We start from the raw sequence: 26,827 nt of genomic DNA on the forward strand, positions 1-26,827 counted from the left end.
CACATATGTTAGATATGGGCAACTGCCATCCATCCTACCCATTTGCAACAATTTCCTTCTGCTGTTTGGTTTCATGAGTACAGCTTCATGGGACTGTTCTGATGGGATGCAGAAGCCACAGACTTTTTTGGCATGTGATCTCTTGTTTCTTGTCTGATCTTGTCCTAATCTTTGCTTTAATGTCCCGTGAGGTGTGTGGGTAAAAGTGAAAATCCCCATGACTAATGACAGAAGGGTGCAGATGACTCACCTCTGTCATTTATCCAGAGGAACTATGTTAATTTGTCAGAAGCCTGATGAAAATCTCAGCTGGGAAGTCCAGGTTCAATTTGGAGTAGGAATGATATCATTCCTATCTGTCAGGGAAGCCAAAAGTTCTGGGGAGTTTTCTTTCTTTATTAATATTTATAAATAACTTAGATTTTATGGTTTCAAAGCAGCGTACAAAAAAAAGAAGAACATAAAACAAATGCAAGGCACAACATTAAAATCCCATGTTTATATTGTCATGAAAGCTTGGCTGGACTATGGAGGGTTTCCACTAACAGCTTCCCATCCCAAACTAAAATAGTTTGTGGCATGTGGAACTTCAGAGGAAGGGCATTCCAAATAATGCAGGGGGGAGGAAACTATGGCCCATGGATTGCATGTGACCCCATGTGGAGTTATTTGAATTTGAAATAGTCCAAAACATCATAAAAAAGGCTCCATGATGGGGTAGTTTGTCTTGGCCCATACCTTAAAATACTTCCAGCCCCTCCAGTTTAAAAATGCCTGCCAAAAATAAAGGAAGAGAAAAACAGAAGTAAAATTCAGTCACTTCTGGGTCATATTCTGGAAGATACGTGTGGGTGAACATTGGTTCCAAGCAGTTTCTCTATGCATTTATCTTCTCCTGGATGTAGTGGATGCCATAATACTAAATACCTTGCCCTTCCCCAAGTGGCTGCAAAGAGAATATGGCAGCATGAGGAGGAGACCTATAAGAAGAAGGTCTTTCAGATTATCAGACCCCAGTGACTCTGAACCACCTTTCCTCATTGAAACCTCATTCCTCATTGATGGGGAATGGTGAGGAGAAACTCTGGAACTACAGTAGCAGAGTCTGTGGTAATTTTTGGTGTGGTCTCTTGTATGTTTCACTTGCATTGTGATGCATGGGCGTCTGAGTGACCAAACAATGCTCATTGGAAGAGGCGTCATGGTGCTGCATTGCACCACTTATGACGCTTCTAAAAAGAAGCTGCTCTAGGCAACTTCTTTTGAGGGAGCGCGTTGGTGCCGTGGAGCTGGCACGGCACCAATGAGGGGCAAAAACGGGCAGCATGGAGCTGCCTGTCTGTATCTCCCCAAAGGGACCAAACCAGAGCTAGACAGGTTATCTGTTAGATGCAACTTTACACACTAACCCATTACAGTTCTAAGAAATAATCCATTGCCATTACTTGTTACCATGTGGGTGGTAACATTATGTGCTGTATTACTTTTTCATTACGCTGGAAAAAAAATTAGGACTGATAAAATGTGAAAAAATTGATCAAAAATGACTAAAAATCCCTTTAAGTAGTCAACTAGAAAAAGGTAACTAGAAAACATGTCTCACTGCTACCCTCTCTCAAAGCAACAATATTCTAATTCTTTGCTTTAACTTTGCAGAGCAACTCCAAAATAGAGAAAACACTGTGAATAAACTTGATTATGAGATACTCGAGAGACAAAAAAAAAAATTTCCCAAGGTCTCTGCTGAGAGATATTTTCTTTTCTTTTTTTGAGGAAACATTGATATTTTAACAGTTAATTTAAGAGGAAGTAGATAAACTGTAAAAGAAAAAAAAAACACTCCTTATAGGTTTTTCTTACTAATTGGAAAACAATAGATAAAGAATGGTAGCCGCTAGCAAATATACAAGTGTTTTTAATATATTTTATGTATTTCTTGTATTGTATATATCTGAAAACTTGAATAAAATGTTAATAAAACAAAACAAAACAAAACTTTGCAATGCAACTTCATTACATCCTCATTGCAACAGTAGCAACAACAAGAACAGCGGAACTCATTTCAGGTAAGTACATTACATCAAACTTATATTTTCCAGACTCTGGACTGAAGCAGAGGTGTCTCCCATTTTCCAGTTTATCACATTACTCTCATGACAAAGTGATCAAATGTTTGTTTTGCCAGGTTACTAACTGCAATCTACATTGGATTCTATATAGGGCACTGTGTGCTAAGGGTGGTTTTTTGATTGCTTGCATTGACCCTTACTCGCAAATAAATTTTACAAGGATTGCATACAATCAGTCCTCTGTATCTGAAAAAATTGTTATCTGTAGTATTTGTACTTGTTACATAAGAAAGGAATAATTGTAGCTGTGCCTCTCTTTGTGAAAAGCACACAATTGTTATCTTTCTTCAAACAGCCAAGCTGAAATGCTTGCTCAATCTAAAGTCTGTGGAGCAATGCCTCTTGGTTGTGTCATCTGTAATTGTGGTTCCAGAGTCATATCAGATCCAAGTAGAACAAAAGATCTGTAATGCTGTGAACAAGAAGCTGTTCCTTGACGGGTGGTTTCTTGTTTCATAGAAACATACGCCGCAATACTGTTTGGGCTTACAACTCTGTAAGTGAATTTATGTCTACAGGAAGTACAATTGCACAATTGCATAACATCCATATCCAGTAGAGGACTGATGTTACGTTACTATGTACCATTGTGTGCCAACGTACATTGTAAAGTTACATGCATCATGCTGCAATGTGCATTGCTACCAACGTGCATCGATTTTGTCAGTGTCCTGATAAAATATTTACACAATTCGTTGAAGGGCTTCTTAGCACCTCTGGTATGTTGCTTATACATAAAGTTTGATAATGTAATAGGTCATATTGAATTCCAGCAATCATTTTTGGTGAAAGCAAGGCAATGGGCAACACACAAAGGAGAGTTTCATCTCCTGAAAGTTTCTATAAGTAATACTTGCCTTTTATAATATTTTTGAGGGGGCAGCTCATAGGTACTGCAAAATTAAGAAGGGTCATTTGTGAGCCTTGTCTTGCCAACCCCTGTCATGTAAGGATAGTATGATTTTCTTATAGTTAAAATGAGTATTTTACAATATTTTCATCTACCCACTTCTCAATGGCTTTATTCTTGATCGGTATGCGGGGCCCAAAATCTACCTTAAATCTGATTAACTTTCTTGTGTGTGTGAAACCTTCAAATGGTTTATGCTTCTTTGTAAATATAAGCGGTTGTGAATTTTGTACATGATGTAAACAAAAGACTATCATGTATAACAATGGAAATTTACTGAAACAGTGTACAGTATAACTCTTACCACGCACTGGCTGAAAAAGTCTCCTTCTTGAAAGTCTGGATTCCTTTTGAGGTATAGAAAAAATAAAATAAAAATAAATTGGCAATCTCCAGGGACAGAACTTTCTGGTCTTTTTTAGGGTTGTCTTTTTTTCCTTCCCTGAGGCAGAAGTGAGAAATGACAGTAGAAAATGACACACAAAAAACCCCCTCAAGATATGAGCATAGCTCTGACTGAGTAGCAGAGTTTCCCAGGGTCAAACAAAACATAGCACCAAGTACAGGATTTCTACCCCCCATTTCACTTTGTATGGAAAATGTATTGCTAAAATGTTGTTAAATATTTTTTAAAATTGCTCCTTCTATGTCAGCACAAATATAACCTATTACACCCATTTTGCAGAAGATGAGAGGTTGAGAGGGATTTATGATAAATCTGCAATGCAATTAATATTGGCTGGTTTAATATTGTAATCAATATAGCCGAGTAGAGGTGAGACTGGGGCTGGTTTGGATGTTCAGTCCAAACTGTTCCTTAAACAACAATGTCCAGGTTGCAGCAAAAGTCAGTCTTATAACATTAAATGCCTTTCCAACTGAAATTCAGTCATTGGAACTGCTTGCAGAAGCAGCCTTGTACTCCATTAATTAGCATATAGCCACACTGCATTTTACATGGGCTGTGTCTACACTGCAAAATTGATGCTATTTGACACTGCTTTAACTGCCATGGCTAAGTGCTGTAGACTTCTAAGATTTGTAGTTTTGTGAGATATTTAGCTTTTTTTTTTTTTTTGTCAGAGGGCTCTGGTGTCACAACAAAATACAATTCCTAGAATTTCCTTTGATGGAGTCATTATAGTTAATGTAGTATCAAGCTGTATTAATTCTGCACTATGGAAGCAGCAATGGTTAAAAGCTTTTTAAAAAAACACTACCCCCCCCCATATTAAAGACCTGAGTTAGAAAGTCCACAAATTCCTGCCTTCTCTTTCTCTTTCAAGGATGGGGCAGGGTGGCATGATAGAGGAACCTGAATTGTAACAGCATCAAAATAAACCTAGCAGCATATGTGATGTCAGCACGAGACGTCTTTATATTCCTTTCTTGGCACTCTAAAGCAGAATGAGTTATTGCACTGCAGGATTTCACTTAATTTCACATATGCAGAAACAGCCTACCTAGCTTTCACCTTCTATTCTTGTTGTTACATTCATTCATTTACTTTAACCCCCCTCCCCCCTCAAGAGCTGCTACTACATTGCTGAGGTCTGGTACATGGCATGGCAATGGAGGAACAGGTAAGATGAACCATGTGTGTTGTGGGGAAAGGCAACTGAGGGGGAATACAGATGGGTGGTTCCATGCGCCTGTTTTTGTCCCTCGTTGGTGCCATGCCAACCGCACCATGTGGCACCGACGCATTCTCTAAAAAGAAGCTGCCTAGAGCAGCTTCTTTTTAGGAGCGCCATAATGGCCCTCATGTATCTTGATGCCGCCACTTCTGGCAAGTGCCATTTGGGCAAGCGGACACCCGCACGTTGTCATCGCATGCCCTGTGTGGATGGAGCCACAGCAAGATGGTGCATGTGTACAGTGGTACCCCGGGATACGAAATAACCGCGTTACGAAATTTCCGGGATACGAAAAAGTTAGACTAGAAAAAACTGTTCCGGGTTACGATATTTTTTTCGGCTTACGAAAATTACAGTACAAACCAAGAGCCCTCCAGAGACAGTCTCTCCCAGCATCCTAGGCTACAGAATTAATGCAGGTTGATACCTCTTTAACTGCCGAGGCCTACTCTCCGGTGGAAGCCGGGCTGGGCCCCGAGGAGAGCTTCCTCTCGCTGGCCGACATCCTCATGTCTCAGGAGAGGCTGCCCTGCCGCGCCGAGGCCGCCTTCCCCCACTTGGCTAGCATAGCTCGCATAGAGCTACGACTTTTAAAGAGTGACCCGCTCCTAGTTTCCCGTGTGGAGATCGCGAGTTCGTCTTTCCCCCTTCCATGGGGGGGGGTGTCACATTAGGCCCCTCAGGAGACTAAACACGGCCACATCCACTCATCACATCCTTCCCACCACCCAAACACACAAATGACATATTCCGAAGAGTCTGAAGGGCCCACAAAGGGAATCTAATCCAAGCTCCTGCCATGCCTAGGATCCATAGAGGGGTTTATCACCAAATTCTGCCCTGCTGTGCCATTCCATACCCAATTTTTTTTAACCCTGGTGAGATTCTCAGAGCCATAGAAATGCCCCTGGGTGAATACATGGAGCCTGTGGGCTAATCCAGAAAACTCGCGATCTCCACACGGGAAACTAGGAGCGGGTCACTCTTTAAAAGTCGTAGCTCTATGCGAGGAGGAAAACAGAAGCCGCCAGAAAACCCCGCCCCCGCTCCGTCTTCACTCCCGCCCCGGGTGCCGCTGGGAGCTGTAGTCCTTACCTCAGGAAGCGCGTCTTGGGCCGCGGCGGCGCTGGCTTTTCCCAGGACTGCAGCCAAGCGGGGGAAGGCGGCCTCGGCGCGGCAGGGCAGCCTCTCCTGAGACATGAGGATGTCGGCCAGCGAGAGGAAGCTCTCCTCGGGGCCCAGCCCGGCTTCCAGAAAAGACAGGGGTATTCCTGGCCAGCTCTAAGGTAGATTAATCCTGTGCCGACAGGGCTACACTCCCCCCGCGGCCGGGGGCGGGGCTTGGTGCGGACAGGCAACAGCGCGCCTCCAATGGCCAGGCGCCTCTTTTTCGGGTTGCGAAATGTATCGGGTTACGAACGCGGCAGCGGAACGAATTAATTTCGTAACCCGAGGTACCACTGTACTGCTATTAGGGTTGGGCACATATTGACACCTAGCCCTATGGAGCCCTTAAACTGGCCCCAGCACAGCACTTTTTGTATTGGGCCAGAATAAGGTGATTTGTGCCAGGTGTACAGGGCAAGCTAAAAGAAGTGTGAAAATGCAATTGATTCATGTCGTGCCTACTCACCATACCTCTGTGCCCAGGTTGGATATGCTCTTGCACTGAACTGGAGAGGCATCTGTCAAGAAGAAAGTGGAATTACCAATAGCTGCATACCCTTTTCAGTCTGGAAGGTGCCTCCATAATCCCCCCTCCCTGTGAAAATTTACCACCTCTTTACACTACAGTTGGCCTTCCACATTTGTGGCCTTGACTTTTGCCAATATGATTATTCACGAATTTGATTAATATGTTCTCTCTATGAATCTAGAGGTTTTCCAGTATGATTGCCAGGTGTTGGCAATAGAGTCACACTGAAGGACCTAGAGATTCCTAGAGAAACACTTCTCTAGGCACTTTTAGGTCCTCCAGCATGATTCTATGGTAAACCTCTGGCAGATGTTGACCACAGAGTTGCACTGGAGGACCTAGAGATTCCTAGAGAGGTGTCATCTCAGATTTTAAAAAATAGTGTTTTTTTATTAGTGGTTTTTCATGGGGTCCTGTTCCCTTAACCCTAGCAAATGTGGAGAGCCAACTGCATATCATTATGGAGCAGGGATGGACAAATGTGTCATGCCTGTGGCCAGCTTTTTGCCTAGGGACTCTACAAAAACTGCCAAAAATATCAAATGAAAAATTAATCCAGAAGTGACCAGAGGTCCACTTCTGATTTTGAAAAATGGATAAATATATGCACACATCTAGGGTTCGCAGACCTTAGGGCTTGCCCCCTCTTCTTTGGTCCTCTCAAGAAGGTGGAAGGATCTCAGGGCAAGACCATTCTTGAAAGGTTACACCCAAGCACAAATATACACACATTACTGAGGTTTGTGGCCTGTCACTACAGTGGTACCCCGGGATACGAAATACCCACGTTACGAAATTTCCGGGATACGAAAAAATCCCATAGGAAATAACTGTTCCGGGTTACGAAGGTTATTTCGGGTTACGAAGAAAATTTTGGTGCTTTTCGGCGCTATTTCACACGAAATCGCGGCTTTTCCCCATTAGCGCCTATGGGTTTTCGGCTTGCGAAGGCTTTTCGGGTTACGAAAGCGACGGCGGAACGAATTAATTTTGTAACCCGAGGTACCACTGTACTACAGGCTGTTTTGAAGTGGCTCTTGCAGGGTGTTTGCTGTTCAGACTATAGCTTGGAAATGTTTATTTGGTTGGGCTACAATTCCCATGTATTCTTAAAAGAAGTGTTTGCAAGGTTGTTAAAAACAGAGCTTGGAAAAGTGTGTCTTTGTTGACATAACTACTGGTGCAAAAATGTGGGAAAAGCTCCCAATTTCATTACAGTTTCTCCAGCACTTGGCTGATATTTCTTTGTTTATATAACTAAGCTTTGATGGACTGCTGTTCCATAATAATAACAACAACAACAACAACCACCACATTAAAGGTATGTTCTTTTATCAAAGCTGAGATGGATTTAAATAGTGGATTTTTTCACATAGAGGAATTATTATTTGGTATCCTGGCACTAATTTTATAGTGTTTTGCAGTAAAGTATAGATTCTGTCAGCCTATGTTATTCTGAATAACCATGAACACAGTTATAAGTCCTACTACTTCTCTAGCAACTTTTCTAATGCCATTTTAAAAGATCTGTTCCTTTTATCTTGGCACCTGGCCTAAATCACCTGAAAGCACCAGATCCTTTCTGATCTTGGATGATACGCAGGGTCAGATCTGGTTAGTACTTAGATGGGAGACCACCAACAAATATAAGATGCTGAATTTCAGAGGACAGAACTGGCAAAACCACCTCAGAGTATTTCTTGCATATGTAATTCTCAGCATTGCCATAAGTGTACAGGTGAGGGGACATATGCACACATTTATCTTGGCACTTTTGTCATGGGATTTGCCTGGTGCAATGTATAGTTCCATGTTAGTTTCCTCCCAAAATTGATTAGGAGGCATTCATTGTGAACTGGTGTGTTTGTTTTCAGTTGCATTGCAGCATGGGAGTATATTGTTAAAATTGCAGCTGAAAAGCTCTGAAACTGTAAAGAATCTTTCGTGTGGATATTGTGGTCAATGTCAGCCTTAAACTCAGGGAGAATGAGATGACTGCTTCAGTCAGCAGATGCTGGGGTGGTGGCGGCATACTGCTTGCCATTTCTCTTATGCCTCACCCATACGTTCAGTTCTTCTTGTCATAGCTAAACACCCAGCAGACAGATTTGCCTGAGCTGTTAAGGAAAAAGCCACATGGGTTATACAGTAAGTGAAATAAAAGATGTATGTGAGAGTCAGAGTGACTCAGCAGAAGCCAATGGAGAACCACACAGGTGTGAATGGTAATACAATTAACAAATACTGAGTGCCAAGGACAAGAAATGCATAGTGAATAATTGGACACACCTGACAATTGTTAAGTGGTCAAGGCTGAGATGATGAAATCATTAATTGTGGGATGAACAAGGAGAACCAATGGGAATAATGTACATGCCTACTGGGTGGAAACAGACCACAGTGGGTGGTACCATGCTTTGGCTATAATAATGACTATGGATCCCATTGTATTTTGTGGGTAGTAGTTGTGGGTAGTAGAGTGAGGAGTTGAGTATTGTTTGGAGCTGTGTATATAGTAGAATAAAGTAGATCTTTTATATAAGACTACTGAGTTGTCTGGTGTCTTGGGTGAAGCTACAAGAACCAGCAGGACCCTGGTGAAGAAGAGTGAAGACTTCTGTGGAAGCAAGAGTGAGAAGGCTTGAAGAGTTTGTCGGGGTCTTCAGCCTGTTCTCTGCAACTCTTGCAAAGATATAACAACTGGCCAAAACTGGTCAGCGTGGTGCACAACCAGGTGGTGAGTTCCAGGCCAGGTGAAGAGCCACAACTCCCATCATCCCTGACAAGAGCCACATGGCTTGTCCTTTATCTGCCAAACTGCCATGCCCTTGAACATGGTGGACAATGCTAGTTCATCACCAATTCTAGAGTAAGATTCAGCTAAAAGACTAGTCAGATTCTCTACAAGGAACGAGGGAAGGGGTATCATCATGTCCTCAAGTCATAATCCAGCCATTGCTGTGCCTTAATGTGAAAAGCAGGAGTAATTGAAACAATGTTGTGGAAACATAAAATGAGAGGACAATGTGAAAGGGATTAGAGGAAAACACAGAAGAAGTATTGTGGAAGTATGCATGGCATTTGGTGACTTCCTGAACTTCTGGACTCTATACAACAGCAGCGTTGATGCATTTCGGCACGACAGACAGAAATTAGGGCAATGTCTGATTAACAAAGTGTAAGCCGCTCTGATAGCCTTGGCTGAAGAGCGGGGTAATAATAATAATAATAATAATAATAATAATAATAATAACCCCCAAATTCTAATGGTGATAATACTAGAGATGGACTAAAAACAAAAACAAAACATTGGTAGTTCACATAGCATGGCATTTGGATCAAGGATAGATAATTCTTTGGCTAAAAAAAAAAAGGAACATAAATATATGACTTGTGTTCCCTTTTTAGCTAGGTCCCACCCCACAGGCCCTCCATCTCCCAATTCATGGGAGTCCAATGGCCTTTTTTTACCATTTGGTGTTCCTCAGGGTCAGGAGACAGATATGCTGTAGTAATAGGTCCCTTTCCTGAAAGACAAACCAACCTTCTTTCTTCATCATTCAAGCTGCTTTGGAAAACTCCCAGGCATGCTGTCAGCCTGTGTTGCCTTAAGACAAGTGATACATTGCTGCTAATAACCTTCTGGGCCAGAGCAAAGCCATTTCCTGATAGCAGTGGAATTTTTACTGTCATAATTCAGCTTGGAGTTATTGATTCATTTGTCCTGGCTCCTACCGTGTTGCTGTGCATGATAAAATAAGTGGTTTTAGGGATTAAGTGCGAAAACAAAGGCTGTCAATTCATCTAATGGCTTGTTACAAAGCTTTGTAAATGGTTACCATGTTGATGCCCTGTTTATTTAGTCACAAAGGCATTTATGCCACATTATCTGCCTACCCAGAATGAGCCCGTTGGCAATCCCCTCCCCTAGACCTTGATGTTTGTCAGTAGCATTATCCTTTTCTAGAAAGGAAGCTCAGCAATGTAAAACCTGAGAAACAATAAAGCCAGATTTTTTAAATCTTATTTTGTTTTTGTTTTTTAAGAATAATCCATCCTTGGCAGGCTCTCATGTGGCGGTCAGGTGACTCATAAAGGCAGCCCAATCCAGTCATGAGGTACATTTTTCTGTGGCTCAGCTTCCCAGAATTTGCGACAGCTCCTGAGAAGGAGTTAGAGTCATTCAGTTATTCATCACAACTACAAATGCTACCAGTCCCTGCACTTGGAGGGAGGGCTGCAATTACTGGCACACCTGCATCAGAGCCAATTCTTGCTTGCTCAGATTCAGTGAAGAACGGTTCTGCTGTCTCCATAGGGAACACTCCAAAATATGGTCCCTATAGGTTGGTAACAAAGTCATATTGGTGACAACTCAATTTCTTGATCAGGTTTTAGCAACTCTAGGGCTGTCTCCACAAGTTGGCTTCTTAATTAACCAATTAACTCATTGCTCTGATTTATATCTCACTTTCATTGTACATACTCTCAAGCTGATTTATAAATAAAAGATTAAAGATGAGAAAAATTTAAGACAAGAAAAAATTAAACTCACAAAAGCAGCAATAGAGAACACTAAACCCACTGTGGGAAAACCCAGTAAAAATGTCAGGAACAGCTACAGGCAATTGAAAGGGGTTTTGAAACTTATTCAAAGTCATTTAAGGTGTGAAAGGACAGGAGAATTTAGGGCTTGTCTACACCAGCCAGAATACTCTGGACTGCTTCTGGAGTATTCTGGCACCGTATTTACAGTGCTATGTAGTGAATCTTGGCCTGGTCTCCTGAATCCCCACTTACTGGAGAGCAGGCATTGTGACTGATGGGAGTCCATTGCCCTGTTGCCTAGGAAGCAGCTGGTTGTTCTGTCCACCCTCTCCTGTGAACAATCTCCAGTGCAACAGGCAGAAGCAAGAATGTTGTCGCAGTTTTATGTAATTTTATATTGTTTTAAGATGATTTTAAGCTGTTTTAAATTTTGTTGTAATTTTTCAAAAAATGTTTTTATCTATGAGCTGCCTTGGGTCCCCCTTCTGGGAGAAAGGTGGCATACAAATTAAATGAATGAATGAATGAATGAACGAATGAATGAATAAAATTTCCTCTCACATCAGAGACTTCTTGTGTGAAGGAGGGTGGGGACATCACTCACCTCTTTTCCAACCAAGAGGGGAACAGATCCCCATCAACTGCAGTGGCTGCTTCCTGGAAAGTGGGGGCTGGAGGACTTTCATAATCCCTACATGGCATCTAAGAGTAGGCACAAGGTAGAGAGGACTAGAGAATGAATTCCACAAAGTGGGCATCACCACTGAGAGCACCCTGTCTCTGACTGCCTCCCACAAAACCTTAGAAGATAGGTTTGTGTAGGAGGAAGAAGTCCTTAATGATGCACAGAAAGTACAGAAGCTTCTCAGTCTTTGAGATAGCTGTTAAAAGCACCTGCACCTGGAAAGCCAGCTTCCAGACATCCCTGTGATCCATCATTTGAACTATTAAGTTTATCGCATGGCTTTCTGTGGCACAGGAATGGAACAGAACGGAAGGGTATGGAACGGGGGGGGGATGTGTCTTACCACATGGGAGAACGCCACCGATGCTGCCATAAGTCCCCAATCTGTCCCTCATCCGTCCCACAGCAGCCGATTTTCAAGAACGATTCTGAACAGTTCTTGAAAATCAGCTGCTGTGGGATGGATGGGGAATGGATTGGGGACTTATGGCAGCATCGGCAGTGTCTCCCATGCAGTAAGATACATTCTCCCTCTGTTCTGTACCCTTCTGTTCTGTTCTCGTGCCACAGAGAGCCGTGCAATAAGCTCCTTTGAAAGAACTGAGGGTATTTACTCCTTACAAGTATGGCACCATTGTTTGATCTTGCTAGACAGAACCAGAAAGTTACTGCTGGTAGTGTAGCTAGGGCTGAACCATGTGGCCAAAGTCTTGGGCCTCACAGCCCAAGTGTCCTCAAAAAACAACAAATGACGAGGCAAACAAGGTTGCTATTAACAAGGCTGAGGCGCACTGAAGGTGATACTGCTTGCCACCACATCCTTTGTTTCTCCTAAACATTAAAAAACCCCACAACATGTTATACTCAGGCATGTCCACGGTTACCAGTGTTAATTGTTTTATTATTGCATTAAACAACAAACTTTTAAATTACAAAATGATACTTACTTTGAAGTCAATGCACTTAGCATCAGGGCAACAGCAGGAGAGTCATATTTTCTTCCCATAATCATGATAGTGTTGTGATGCAAGTGAGTCTGAAATATAAAAGTACAAAGGCTCAGAGCATTTAGCTTTAAAAAAAACATGTATTCAATATGTAAGTAAATTTACAAAGTCAAAATAGACCTCATAATCATCTGTGTCATGTGGTGTGGCCACTGTCACGGCGAGTCACTCACTCTTAAGTCAGAATAAATCAGCCGTGTGATCAGTGTTGGGCACCTTGTTTTGTCCTCAGAGTGAGTGAGTTGTTATGGTGGTGGCCATGCTAAGCAACATGAATGAGGCATACATGCAAACAACCACCCAGCATCACAATGGAGGGCCCCAGGTAATGGGGGGATGTTGGGGCCAGTATACTCAGCCCAGGACCAGTATACTCTGGGTGGCTTCTGCAATATTCTGGCCCATGTGGACCCAGCGCCATAGACTTTTCAGTCACAATTTTAAACAATTGTCTCAGGTTCATGTTCTCACCAGTTCTTTGCAGATGATAAATCATATTTTTGCATAATTTTTTTTTGTTCTACTGCTGCTGGTGGTGATTATCTGAAAGAATAAGTGGGAAGTGTTTGCCGAATTTTTTGCCTCATATGTCAAAATGTTTTCCCTCACTTTAGGCACTATGCACTTTGATTAGGATCCCGTTTGTCATTATATCTCAGGCAGCACCTATTTTTGGGCCGGTGCTGCCTCTCAGCTTTCTTTTTGAGACTCTGGGCCTATACTACTCAAGGGGCCACCATTGGCAAACCTGCTTTGGAACCAAAATCTTTAGCATTTATCAAAACTTATTTCTCTTTCTTACCTCCAGGCAGTGCTTACTTTCCACAGGAGAGCAGGGGATTGATTCTTGAAAAGCCTGATATGCATTGATATAATCACATGCCCTTGAAACCATATTTTTCAACATCACAAGGGCTGTGTGGTTGAATATGGAACGAATGCACACATGTAGTCAATTATCACATTCACAAGTGAAGTGTAAGGAATTTTGTGAGGTCTGGGGAGTTAATGAAAAAATATATCTGTCACAGCAGCTTGCAGTCAAATGTGAGTCAGGCTTCATTTTTTTTCTTTTTTGATCGATGTCAGCATTCCAATGTACAGCAGTAGCTGCGTACTACAGGACTGATGGCAAAAATGTTCTCTTTGAAGTTGGCTGATGTTTCAAGTTTAATTGGAAGTTAGAGAGTGTTAGGTATGGGAATTTTTTTTTTTTTTGCAGGGTGGGGGTGTTCTTAAATATGCCTGCCAAAGGCCTGCACAGGTTGACAGTGTAATAATGTAACAAAAAAAGTAAATGCCTCTTGTACCAGAGGAGGAAAAAGACCCAGTCTTTGCACTAAAATGCTTTTAACTATTAGCTGGCTTCTATTCTGCTTTTAATATTGAGCTTAGAATAGTACAGATGCATATATTTTGCAAGCAAATATATTTTTTATTTGAAAAGCAAAACACATGCACACCATGGGTATAGCTGTAGGGGGTGCGGGGTAAGGACATTGCACCTCTAAATGAGAATTCCATCCCTCCAAATCAAGTTTGCCTTCAGTCATTTTGCAAGACTGAGGGCAGATACACTGACTAGAATATTCTGGGATGCTCCTGGAGTATTTTTCCTTGGAATTGGCCTGGACTCCCCCCATTACCTCTGCAATATGGAGTGACATTGGGTGTTCAAGGCTTTCATGGCCGGCATCCATAGTTTTTGTGGGTTTTTTGGGCTATGTGACCATGTTCTAGCAGAGTTTCTTCCTGACGTTTCGCCAGCATCTGTGGCTGGCATTCTCTGAAGATGCAAGCCATAGATGCTGGCGAAACGTCAGGAAGAAACTCTGCTAGAACATGGTCACATAGCCCGAAAAAACCCACAAAAAACTATGACATTGGGTGGTTGGCTACACCACAGCTGGTATGAGTTGCTCCCTCTCAGGTTAAAAACAAGGTGACCAGTGTCAATCACATGGCTGGGCTCCACATTGTGACTTCAGAAAGAGTGGCTCATGCCAGTGGTGGCAGTGCCAGGTGGCACAATGGGACATGTGTGTAAACAGTCACCTGGCATTGCTCTGGAGTGCTCCAGATTTTCCTGGAAGGTAAGTCTTTTTAATCAGGTTTAAAGGAGGGATGAACTAGATTTGGTGAGAAATTGGCCACATGTTGTAAAGATAGCCCACAGTTGAATCAGGCATGTGGCCCTGCATCATGAATAGGGCACCATGTGAATAGAGAGAAACTAGTTCATTTGATCAATGCAGACATTCTGTGAGATATTGAAAATTGTGTACACTTAGAACTCTTGTTGTGTTGCATTCCCTTAGGAACTTTGCCTGCCTCTTCCCCCTCCCCTCACTTTCATTTTTTTGGTGCCTAAACTGTATTCTAAATCTTAATTGAAAATTTAAGTTACTTTAATGCTGTAAATTTTAGGATTAATGGAAAATGTCATTATATGAAGGAATTCTTATTTTTTCAAGAGGGAGGATGATATCCTTATTTTACTCTCCACCCAGGTACACAACTGGTGCACACACAAACACACATATTATGACCTTTTTGTCAAGGGACTGTACATGATTTTATAAATTGCAGTTTGTAATATACTAAAGCATAAGATAGATAATTTTGCAATAATTTGTAGGGTTGCATCAAGGCTGGATTTAGGCCAGCGTAGGGAGTTTAGGCTGTGGCCCTTAAATAGCCACATATTTTGCAATATGTTGAAGAGCATGTGTTTGTTCCAGTCAGCCGAGTAAGAGCTGAAATGAACAAAAATAAAGGGCACATCAGCATTTCCTCTGATTTGGCTGTCCAACCATGTATAACAAACAGCCTATCACCTCAGAGATGGTCCTGGGTTGACTGCTCTCCAACAGAGGAACAGATTTTAGCAATAAGAAACTGTAGCAAAATAATACTGTTGTTCCTCACAAAGAAATGTTGCTTATATGCTTTGAGTGTCGTTGATCCAGGCTAATTCTAGAGCAGAGCTTGGAAAAGTTATTGTTTTGGATGACAACTCCTAGAATCTTCTATCCAGCACCTAATGACATTCCTCAGGGAATTCTGGGAGCTGTGCTTATGGAAAGTGTAGAATAGTAAATAGGTTGAACACTTGATGGATCTCATGGAGAGAGATTTGGGATGGCTGAGCACATATTTTGCATACAGATAATAATAGTCCCATTTAAAATGATCAGGCAGCAAAGGATGGGAAAGATATGATGGAGGGTTGCTTTTGGGACTAGACAGAAATGATCTATACGTCAAGGAGGAACCTAGACACCATCATCCGGCCTCAGAGGGGGAGAGAGGCAGGCCAGCTCCATTGGGCCTAGCCCAAGTAACATGAAGAGCTCTACCTCTAGCCCATCTGCTAGTTCCATGGCCCCAGAGGTAGAGAAGAATAATTGAACTTGATCCCTTTCCCACCACCATTTCCTTCTCCTTTTGCATCATGTATTTTAGATTATAAGCCTGAGGGCAAGGAACTGTCTAATTTTTTTTAAAAAAATGTAAGCCTCTCTGAGAGCCTTTGCGACTGAAGAGTGCGGTATAAATACTCCAAATAAATAAATAAATAAATAAATAAGACGTACAAATTTCTGGCTTGGTATAATTTGCATCCTGTGCTAATCAGAAATCAGTAAGTAGGCAGTAAGATGTGGAGGTGAAATATGATAGACAAGCTGCATGGTCACATAATACCCATAGGCAGATGGTGGAGATGGATACTCAGGTATGCCAGTTCTTTCATTTTAGCAGGAACCCTGTGCCTTTGAGACTTTGTGCAACAAGTATACATTCATTGGACAAAGCTTTCCCCATTTCTGCATCTCTATGCTGGAAAACATTCAACCACTGAATTTCAGCCTATCGAAGTGGAACTTTGGGGTATGATTCTGTTGGGTTGTGTGGAGAAAAGGAAGATTGGAGTATTGGCAACATCCAATCAGAGTGAGCCTGGAAAGAGCTAATGAAAGCTTAGCCAATAAAAGATGGTGGCTACTCCCAGGAGCAAGTATAAATAGGAAGAGAGGAGCATGTATGAAATAGATAGGGAATTATATAGGGACCAGATCAGAGCTCTGAGTTACAGCTAGAGGTTTATTAGACCCTGAGAGGTTTTAACAGCCACGGTGAATGAGATACACTGCTGAAAGGGGCAGTGGGAAGGGGGTGGAGTACCCAGGTTGGCCTAAAAAGAGGTCAAGTGTGGAAGTTGAATTGGTGTGGCTGGAAAAGGCATAAGGTAGCAATAAAGGTTTAAAGTTCATTCTAGTCAAACAACATGTTAAACTATAACTGTTTAAGGACATAAACACCATATCAGCTCTGAATCCATCAGAAAAGAGATACAGTGTGCCTTTTGTTTATGCAGGGATCCGTTCCGGATCCCCTGCGTAAAACAAATAATGCATATTCTCGAGCCCCATTTAAATTAATGGAGCTTCTGCATGTGGCAGTGCAGCAACATGGTGGTGTGGCGGCGTGCTCGCACCATGGGCATACGCTCCATTTGTCCCTATGGGATGCGCCACCCCTACCACCCATGCGGTTTTCAGTGTATGCTGAAAGCCACGTAAAGCACGCTTGTGTATGACACGGGCACACTGTACTATAACCAACCATCTTGTAAATAAAGTTTTCTTTTGTTTTGTTTCAACGTGTGGTCACTTAAGGTATTTTAAGAAACTATAGTGTAGCCTCTCCTTATGAGGGGGATCCATTCCGAACCCCTCTATGTAAGGCAAATTCCCCGTAACCACAAGCTCTGCTTGTGCTTGTGGTGGGGCAGTGCATGTGCGCCATGGGCGAATGCCCCATTCATTTGATTGCAGCATAGGGAGTGGACACACTGTTTAAGCCAAACGCTACCATTGATTAATAATACTTTTAATCCTCTGAACACTCAAAATAATGAGTGCCCTGTCTACTTACAGAGTAGCCCAGGGGTAAAAGAAAAGTGTGAGAGTCAGTCAAGTGAGGGACCTGAGTTTGAGGGTCTTGTTGTGCAATTTGGTGGCAGCTAGTGAGGTAGCCAACACATATTGGTGACAGCATTGAGATAAAAAGATCCATCCAAGAAAACTAGTTGAGTGAGTGAGTCTCACCATCACATAAGTGGTGGCAGCAGTGGCACACAGTAAAAAGGAGTGAAAGATTTTGAGAGATTTTGGCAGTGCCACGTTGTCACCTACACAGATTGCATAACCTGACCATGGTTATACCTGTCTATTTTATGCTCAAGAAATTCTAATAGTATTCTTATTGTCATTTATTCTAGCTCCTCATTACTTACATGCCACTGTCTACCCAGGTTTTTTAGGGGGAAAATGAGTTTGTGCTATTCTTCGCTACAGTGAGGCACCACTCAGTAAGATAAACTAGCCTGTATTTTCTTACATTTCTCTAAATTACATTCCATGCCTCTTTACACATGTTGCTTCCTTGGCTGCCTTAAGGTAGAATCCATACCATAGAATACTCTGTTATTGAGAATTATTTAATAAATTGTCTGCCTTTTTATTTTCTTTCCACACTTTCACATTAGTTGTAGAAATTGAAAATAAATACTTGTGTTGTTATGCTGCCATCCTCCTCAGTCACAACTTGGGAAAAATTACGTCTTTGGACTAAACCCCAGAGACTCCCTCTGCCAACATGGCTACTGTCAAAACCAGTCAAGGGTGCGATTTAGTGTACCAGTATACATGTGTGATAATTAGTTATAATTTTTATATTGTACTGATCAGTATACTCTGTGTGTTACAATTAGGATTGGTAACCCTTATGGATGGAAAGAATATTGTTATTTTTTAAATTGCTGAAAAATATGTTTTTCAGATTTTGGAAAAAAAGGTTTGTGGACCAATGAGAATCCTGCAGTTCAAGACATAATCGGCACAACATTTGAATGTGGTTTTTTGCTTAGAAAATAACATTCTGTTTAGAAAATGCTGGCTGAGATCTTGCATCAGAAGACATAGAGCTTTATCCACATGGCTGTTCTCCTACTACAGTGCCATTGTCTGAAAAACTACTATGCAACCAGAATTGTTCTCTTTCTTTGCACACCTTTGAAACCATTCTAGGATTACAGCATCCATTTTTGCAAAACCCTGGTTGCACATAGCATTGGAACTGCTCCCTGTTACCCTAAAATGTAGGGTGTAGGAGTCCCCATTAGCAATGCCAATGTCTCCTTAAAAGTTGGAGAAGTTATAGCTCAGAAGCTCAGAAGTTATAACTCAGAGGAGGGTAACTGTGGGGATGTTTTCACCTTTGTATACAAGTGCTAACTGTAGAAAGTGCTCCAAATTTCATAACTAATGTACAGTTGGCCCTCTGTTTTCACGGGGTATCAGTTCTGGACGCCCTGCAAATATGAAAGCTTGCGCATATCCAAGCCCCATAGGCTTGAATGGGGCGCATGCCCACATGTGTGCACTGGGCACACACCGCAGGGGCACACCCCATTGGAAACAACAGAGATTGTGAGTATTCAAGGTTGCAGATCCCAACTCCGCAAGTTAGGAGGGGTGACTATATTTTATTTAGAAATGTACAAGGGTGCATGAAAACATACAAGAATCAAAACAATCTTAAGAATCATACAATCCTATCAGAATGACACATATGGAAGTTTGGACAGAGAAAAGTACTTTGATGTTTTTTTTCAGGAGACTCAGGCCCAGGCCAGATGGTACCACCACATCATGGCGGTGTCCCGTCTACATGGGCGCTGCCATCTTGATGTAAGTGATGTGCAGCATATACATGTTGCTGCGCATCGCTTACATTACGAGTGTGCCATACTCATGACATCCGCCTTACAACCCAAAAAGAATCCATTTTTTCCAGGTTCTTTTTACTCCTGAGTGACGCCGTGCAGTTTGGCTACTGCAGCGTCCCTCCAGAGGGAAACAGGCTGTGTCAAGTCTGTCCTTTTTTAAAGGTATGTACCAGGCCTTACAGAAGGGTCCAGAAAGGCTTGATGGCTTTAACACTGGTTAGATGGACACAATCATTTGTTGATTGCACAGGAAAGGGATGTTGGAACATCAGAAGATGAGATAAAGGGTAATGTCCCTGATTGATTTAATAATTGCTTCTTTAGCTTCCACTGCAAGAAGAAATGTAAAGAGCCTTGTTGTGGCTGTATGAGTTGATCAGCAAACCCATTTCCTTGTCTTAGTTTTATCTAGCTTGCCCATATGTCCTCTAGTCAGTGTAACTCCTACATGTGTATAACTTTTAGTTTCCACAGGTCATTGTGACCTTGAAACATGCCCAGCTCTTGATATTAATTATGAGACTGCATATCCAGGAGGAGGGGCATAGGGTATGCTAACACTACCTCCTCCATCCCCACCCCCTTTTGTTGTTTGGTGTGTGCGTGTGCGTGTGCGTGTGCGCGCACACACACACACACACACACACACACACACACACACACAGAGATCCCCCTGTCCAACAGAAATATATATGAAAAGTCATGCCTTTATAAAGGCCTTTTTACCCTTATGGTGGGAGATTTTTGGATTGGGAGTGATCAGAGTTCCCAGACGAAACTAACTGCTGACAGAGGAATGTCAGCAGCTACTGATCTATCTATCTGATCTATCCCTGTCTTTCATGTGGTAGTGATTTATATCTCCGGAGGAAGAGGAAGAGGATTAATGAAATAAATGTTTTTAAAACTTTACAACTCTTTTGCCTTTCCTTCTTATGTTTCCAGGTGTGTGTGTGTGTGAGAAAGAGAGAGAGAAAGAGAGAGAGAATGAGGACACACCATGGCATCATAGTGTTATCATGACAGAGAGACTCTTGAATGGGTCTGGAGGGCTTGAGAAGGAAGCAGGTGGAGGGCATGCAATCAGATTGTAATGTCCATGATTTTTTCTGATAGTATTCACCACTTGTCAGGAAACCTTTTCTCTTATAGAAGGGGAGGGGAAAGTGCCTCCTGGGTTACAATTTCATGGCTCCCAATGCTACCCACCAGTCCCCCTTTTGGCAAATGAATTCAAATCAGTATTCTCTCAATGCTTGGTGCTCATTTTCCTCCAATGCAGCCCATTGATAGGGTGCTTTTTATACAACACAGTTGTACCACTGTCATTCCACTTTAACCACAATGGTTTTATCGTATAGCCTTCTGGAATATGTGGTTTAGGGAGGGGCATATAGAATTCTCAGCCAGAGGGCTCCTCTAGTGCCTATGACCAAACTACAAAACTCAGGATTCTATATAATGCAACAATGGCAGTTAAAGTGGAATCATAGTGCTACAATTGTGTAGTACGCAAAAACTTCCTACTGCTACAAAGAAAAGGTTCTTCATTCCTTTAAAACAAGCTCTGGTGGCCAGATGGACTTAGTGGTGGTCATGTTATGCTTCTTTATTTAGACATCAGTAAACCCAGCAATTTCAGAAGCCTCATCTCCGCAGAATACTGGGAGATGTATGAACTTTACAGTTGGGTTGAAGATACTTGAGAGATTCCAGTTTAAGAAAGTGGCTGTTGATGATTCTGGCTAAATTCAGTTTTTCTGTGTTACGTAAGGTGCTAAACCATATTTCTCTAGAGCTACCTATCATCATCCAGCCTGGAGGGAGTGAGGGGGTGGGTCCAACACCATTGGGACTGCCCTGAAGAGACAGAGCCCTCCCTCCATGGCCAGCTGTCATCATCCAGCCTGGAGGGAGTGAGGGGGGTGGGTGGGTAGGGGCTAATTTTGTATTGCAATTTTTACTGTACACAGCTATGATCATTGCGGAATAGTGGTCTATAAATAAAACTTCTTCTTCTTCTTCTTCTTCTTCTTCTTCTTATTATTATTATTATTATTATTATTACCCTTCCACCCTGAATCTTCTTGACTGATTGAAATAAACAAGCTGGGCTGGTAGCAATGGGCATGGGAACATCACAATCTGAAACTTCTTGTTTGTACATGACACATGTCTTTTCACACACTTGCATGCCTCAAGTGCATTTTGAACGGACCTGAAAAGTTGCCTGTTACAGAGATGGAGTGAGCCCAAAGTAAGATGGGACAAAGTTGAAGGAAGAATTTGGGCTTTATGAAGAAGTGAGAGTGGGATGACAAGCTGCTATACAGTAGCAGTTGGCATAAAAAAGGCAATACTTATTAGGGCAGATAACATTTTGCACAGAAAATAGATTTTGAGAAGGGATTTCAAGGGAATGAGGCAATCCCAACAGGATATTGCTGATGAGACTTCTTTCAAATGAGTGGTTGGGGATTGCTCTATAATTGTTAATGTCTTCTCCCAGGTGTATGAAGCTAGACAGTATTTGTCTTTCATTTCATTCATTCTTTCCATTTGTTCTTCCATTCTATGTATCCCTGTCAGGCGTGATCAGATATTATATTAAACTTTAGGAATTTATGAGAGTTTTGTAATCTTGATACTTTTGTGATGCTTTTTGGTGAATCGTGGAATAAACTTAACATATTAGATAATTTCCTTTGTGTTAGAGAATGTACTGAAAAAGTGCTCCTAAAGTTTTCATTTTCTATTATGTTTTCTTCAGGAGCTATGTACATATGTCATTCTCTTTTATGATTCTCACACACTGTTTGTCCTAATGTTTGCAGAGACATTTGATATCTGCTGGCAGCATTGGCTTTTAGAGGGACAAAATGGGTAACATGATAACATTTATTGGGAGGATGTCTGTTGGAGAAAGCAAATTCCCTTCTGCCTTTCAGTAGCACTAGCTGATGTGAGTGGCAGATCAAATATCTACCATATACGTATTAAGGCAACAAAGGAGGGCCAGTTTTCCTTTAACCTTTTGTATTTCTGCATCTTTGGGAAGCAAGAGCATGGGCTGAGTGATACCCTTCACTTCTCACACATGGAGCCCTTTTACAATGTTGGGCCAGGTCTTAATTCCCAGTGATTGGGTGGCATATAAATAAATCCTATTGTTGTTGTTGTTGTTGTTGTTGTTGTTGTTGTTGTTGTTGTCTTTCATTTCGTAGCTGGCTATTTTGTAGCCTAACATCTACAAAATATTAATTTGTTCAGGAATACAGTCTGCTGGAATGACTCTAGAACAGTTGAAATTGTGTGTATATGTGAGTGTGTTTTTACAGATCAGTGGTTCTTAACCTGTGGTTCATGGACTCCTGGAAGGCTGAGATGTCCTCACAGAGATTCTGTGGAGACCAACATCTCCTCCTTTCACCCTCCTAAGGCCTGTCAGGCTCAATTCCATGCTGAAAAGTGGAGAATAAAAGAGAGATGGAAAAAGAAGCGGGAAAAAACCAGTATCAAAAAGATGTGGGTTAAATAGGACTCTAGCACATGCCCCCCCCTCTCAGAATTGCTTCTGCGATTTGGATTATGTGGGAACCAGGGTCATTTGAACCGGTTTAAACCAATTCATGATCTGATTTAAAAGGTAGTGGGAATGAGGCCTTACTCAGTGAAATTCAGTGTGCAGTCATGGAGAGTGTTCAGTAGTGGCACTAGAGAGGTTTATTATGGTCCAGTTCTGTACTTGTTTATGTGCCAAACCAAAATGTGGCACTCTGGAAAACCCTTTGGCTGTCACAGGTTAGACCAAAATAGTATAAACACTTATCAAGGAGTAAGTGTAATGGCATACCCAGTATATTTGACACCTGGTGGAGATCATTTTTAATATTTCCCCTCCTGTCTTTAACAACCCTTTCCAGATCTAGCAGAACTGTTGGCTGGGAAGGAAAGGGAGGAGAATCATTTTCCTGGCAGAGCCACCAGAAAGTATTTGAAGCACTAAATTCTATTGTTTGTTATTTCCATTATTTTCAGCACTATAGTTTTACCATGCTTTGGGTAAGTGCTTATGATAGTTAAGCTTGTTTAGACAACTCCATATATATCCATCAATAACAACTCAATCTATATCATTGGGGTGGGTAATTCTATAAAATCCATGAGCTGTATCCCTAACTGCCATTGGACAATAAATGTATCTTGCAGGGAAAAAAAATGTAGCACAGATGTGTACTGTTCCACTTGCACAAGAGCATCTGGTCAGTTTGAAAAGTCCAAACTGTTTCTGAGTGTTCAAAGCTGTTTCCCCTGTGCTGCAGTGAAGTCCAACCTGCTTTTTTTTCTCTTTGGAATCTGAATGCTTTTATACAAGTTTGCTTTTTGTTTAGCATTGCACTGTATGGATATAAACATCATGTTCCAATTTAATCTAAGCAATCAGGGTCTTAAATCATGAGGAGCTGTGTGACAGAAGTTCAAGGGAAAGTGCATGAAAGCAGATTTTCTTTGTTCCTTGGGTTCTGAAGTCCACAAAACTCATGAAAGAAACTCTACAAATTCCATTCAGTGTTTTTTCCCCTTCCAAATCTGAAACTGACTGAAAAGGAAATACCCCCTGTGAATAAGTTAATGTTCTCTGCAAATTCTATTATGGAAAAACCTAGGCAAACGAAAGTCTCCCTGCCATGCTGCTGAAAACATTACTGGCTCCCAGCCTTGCAAATAAGTCCATGGAAGTTATTAAACCTCTGCAAAAATTATTTACTTCTCTCTGCCAATATGCTTCCTATGTAAGTCAATTCCTAGCAGCCTATGAAAAAGGCTCAGAATTTGCCTGCATGTATGCCCAGAGGCTTTCACTAGGATTTTATCACACAGGGACAACTGGAAGTATAAACGGGGATTATCCCATGAAAATCACGCATTTACACTTAATATTTTCACACAATGTTGCGATTAAATGGCTATTATCCTGGGAATATCACAGAATTGCAATAAAGCTTTTCACATGATGTTGCATTGAAAAGCAATTAAAATGGCATTAACCAGTGAATAGCCAGGCAATAAACAGCAACAAATCATTCACAGGAGGATCCTGAAAATGCTTTTTTGCTGTTTATTGCTTGGTTATTCCTGGGATAATGGCTCTCTTTTTGCACTGTGTCTGAAAATCTTAATTGTGATTTAATAGTAATTGTGCCATTTTCATGGGATAAACTGCTTTTAAACTTTCGATTTTCCTCCATGTGATAAAGTCCTGTGAGACCAAACAAGCATTTATCATCCTCCTGCACCAACCTTTCCATTCTTGGGTTTCGAATACAACAATGCAAGTGACCTATTCAGGCATTGAGAAATTGAGATCATAGATGGGACATAGGGACATGCATGCTGGCCTGGCCAATTTCATAGTTGCTTTCCCTGATCTGATGGGAAAGATCTACAAAGAGACTGTAATCATGGAGTATACGGTATCTATACCATACTGTTACAGCAGTTTAACTGCCTCTATCCTATGGAACCCTGGGATTTACAGTTTGTTGCGAATTCTCTGTTGGAGTGCTATAGTTCTTTATAGTACTGAAAAATTGGTTCCTCACCAATCTAAAAATCCATAGAATGAAACCATGATAATTATATTGCTATAGCAGTGTAGCGTAGCTATACTCAATGTTGGCTGAATATTCAAACATAAAGGTGATGACAATTGTATCATCCATACATGAAGTAAAGAAATGGTGGGGGCAGTGTTGCTACTTCCATGATTGTTCCAAGAAGATCACATTGGTATGTTTAAACCCTCACAATGGTGAAACACTATAACATTATACAGTCGGCCCTTCTTATACACAGATTTTTTATACACGGATTCAAGCATCCATGGTTTGAAAATGTTCAAAAAAGTATAAATTTCAAATATCAAACCTTGATTTTGCACTTCTTATAATGCTATGTCATTGTATTTAATGGGACTTCAGCATCCACAGATTTTGTTATCCACGGGGGATCTTGGAACCAAACCCCCAACGTATAACAAGAGTCCACTGTAATACTAAAACATCACAACAAAAAAGCACTCCCTGAAATACTAAAGTGTACACTGTAATTTTTTAAAAGCAATTCACAGAGGCATTTCAATGAAAAGGTGAGGACAAGTTGTTTCATTCACACATGAAATAAACAAATGCCAGGGGCAATGTATGAAACAGCTAGGCGCTATTAAAAAAAAGAACCAATCATGACACTAAGGGACGGGGTAGGGATGGCGGCTGTGACACCATACTGCAGAAGAAAAATCCATGTGTGGAGTGTTTTAATTGTGAGATTACTGCAGAAATGAAATGAGGCAAGGTGTAGTATCATTCGTTTCCATCCCATGGATCTCTGGAATGGATCTGGAGCAGATCAACACACCATAAAGGTAAAGTGAGTAAGCTCATAGCTTCATCCTGTGGCATCCTGGGTTTTGTAGTTTGTTGTGACACCAGCGCTATCTGACAGAGAAGGCTAAATAAAAAACTACAAATCCCAGAATTCCATAGCATGGGGCCATGGTAGTTAAAGCAGTCTCAAACTGTATTAACTATGCAGAGCATATTTGATCTTATTTTCTGAAGGATATATCTGCAAGATTTCAAACTGAGAGAGTACTGACAACCAGATCATTAGGTGGCAGGGAAGCTTCCACGTTTCTTACATGAATGCTAAAGTGTGGTGAAGACCCCACAGATACTCACTGACTGCTTTTACAGTGCTCTGTGGTTGGTTGTTGCTTTACCTCTAGTCAGTTTGTTATCTTGCTATGCAGTGTGCAGACCTGCCCCTCCATTTTTTATGCCAGTATTTTCTTCTTATTTCCTGTAACAAAAAGTATTTGGTTAAAAAGTTCACAAAAAGTGTATTTTTAAGGTATATTCTCACAAGTGTGATTTCAAAGGTGTCATGATTTATTACTCTTTCTTTTTTGGAAGGTCTCCTTTTAGAAAATAAAACCCAGCTTTAAAAATGTGGCATGGGTATTAAGCCTGTGAAGTCCTTGTTACTTTATTTTAAGCCCATGAAGCAACCTAGTAGACAAAATGTTTAAAGTTAAAATCAAGATTAATCACGTATATAAATATCTGACTGACCCTCTCATTGCAGGTCACAGAGAAAACTGTAACTTCAAAAACAGGACTGGCTTTTCTCATTGAACAAAACAAGCAAGCAAGCATGTAGTAATTGGACCATTATGGCATAGCCTCCAATGTTTTACAGATGAAAACAGGGAAAGAATGAACACTGTTAAGGTATGGTATGGGGTTCCTTGTAAGATCTCATTATTAACAGAGATGATCAAACAAAAATTGTGGCAGAAAATTAGCTGTTTGCCTCTGTTAGAGATGGACAATCTCTTTCCTTAATTTGAAAGTTACTCCT

General features: G+C 41.4%; 1 long non-coding RNA gene across 1 annotated transcript; it reads left to right on the forward strand.

The window, feature by feature from the left end:
- The first annotated feature begins 1,958 nt into the window (after window positions 1-1,958).
- Window positions 1,959-26,827, forward strand: LOC121928924. The gene is made up of 2 exons (XR_006103598.1): window positions 1,959-2,066; window positions 26,552-26,827. It is a non-coding gene; the product is annotated as an uncharacterized LOC121928924 (long non-coding RNA).

Source organism: Sceloporus undulatus, chromosome 4, assembly GCF_019175285.1.
Source record: "Sceloporus undulatus isolate JIND9_A2432 ecotype Alabama chromosome 4, SceUnd_v1.1, whole genome shotgun sequence".
Classification (NCBI taxonomy): domain Eukaryota; kingdom Metazoa; phylum Chordata; class Lepidosauria; order Squamata; family Phrynosomatidae; genus Sceloporus; species Sceloporus undulatus.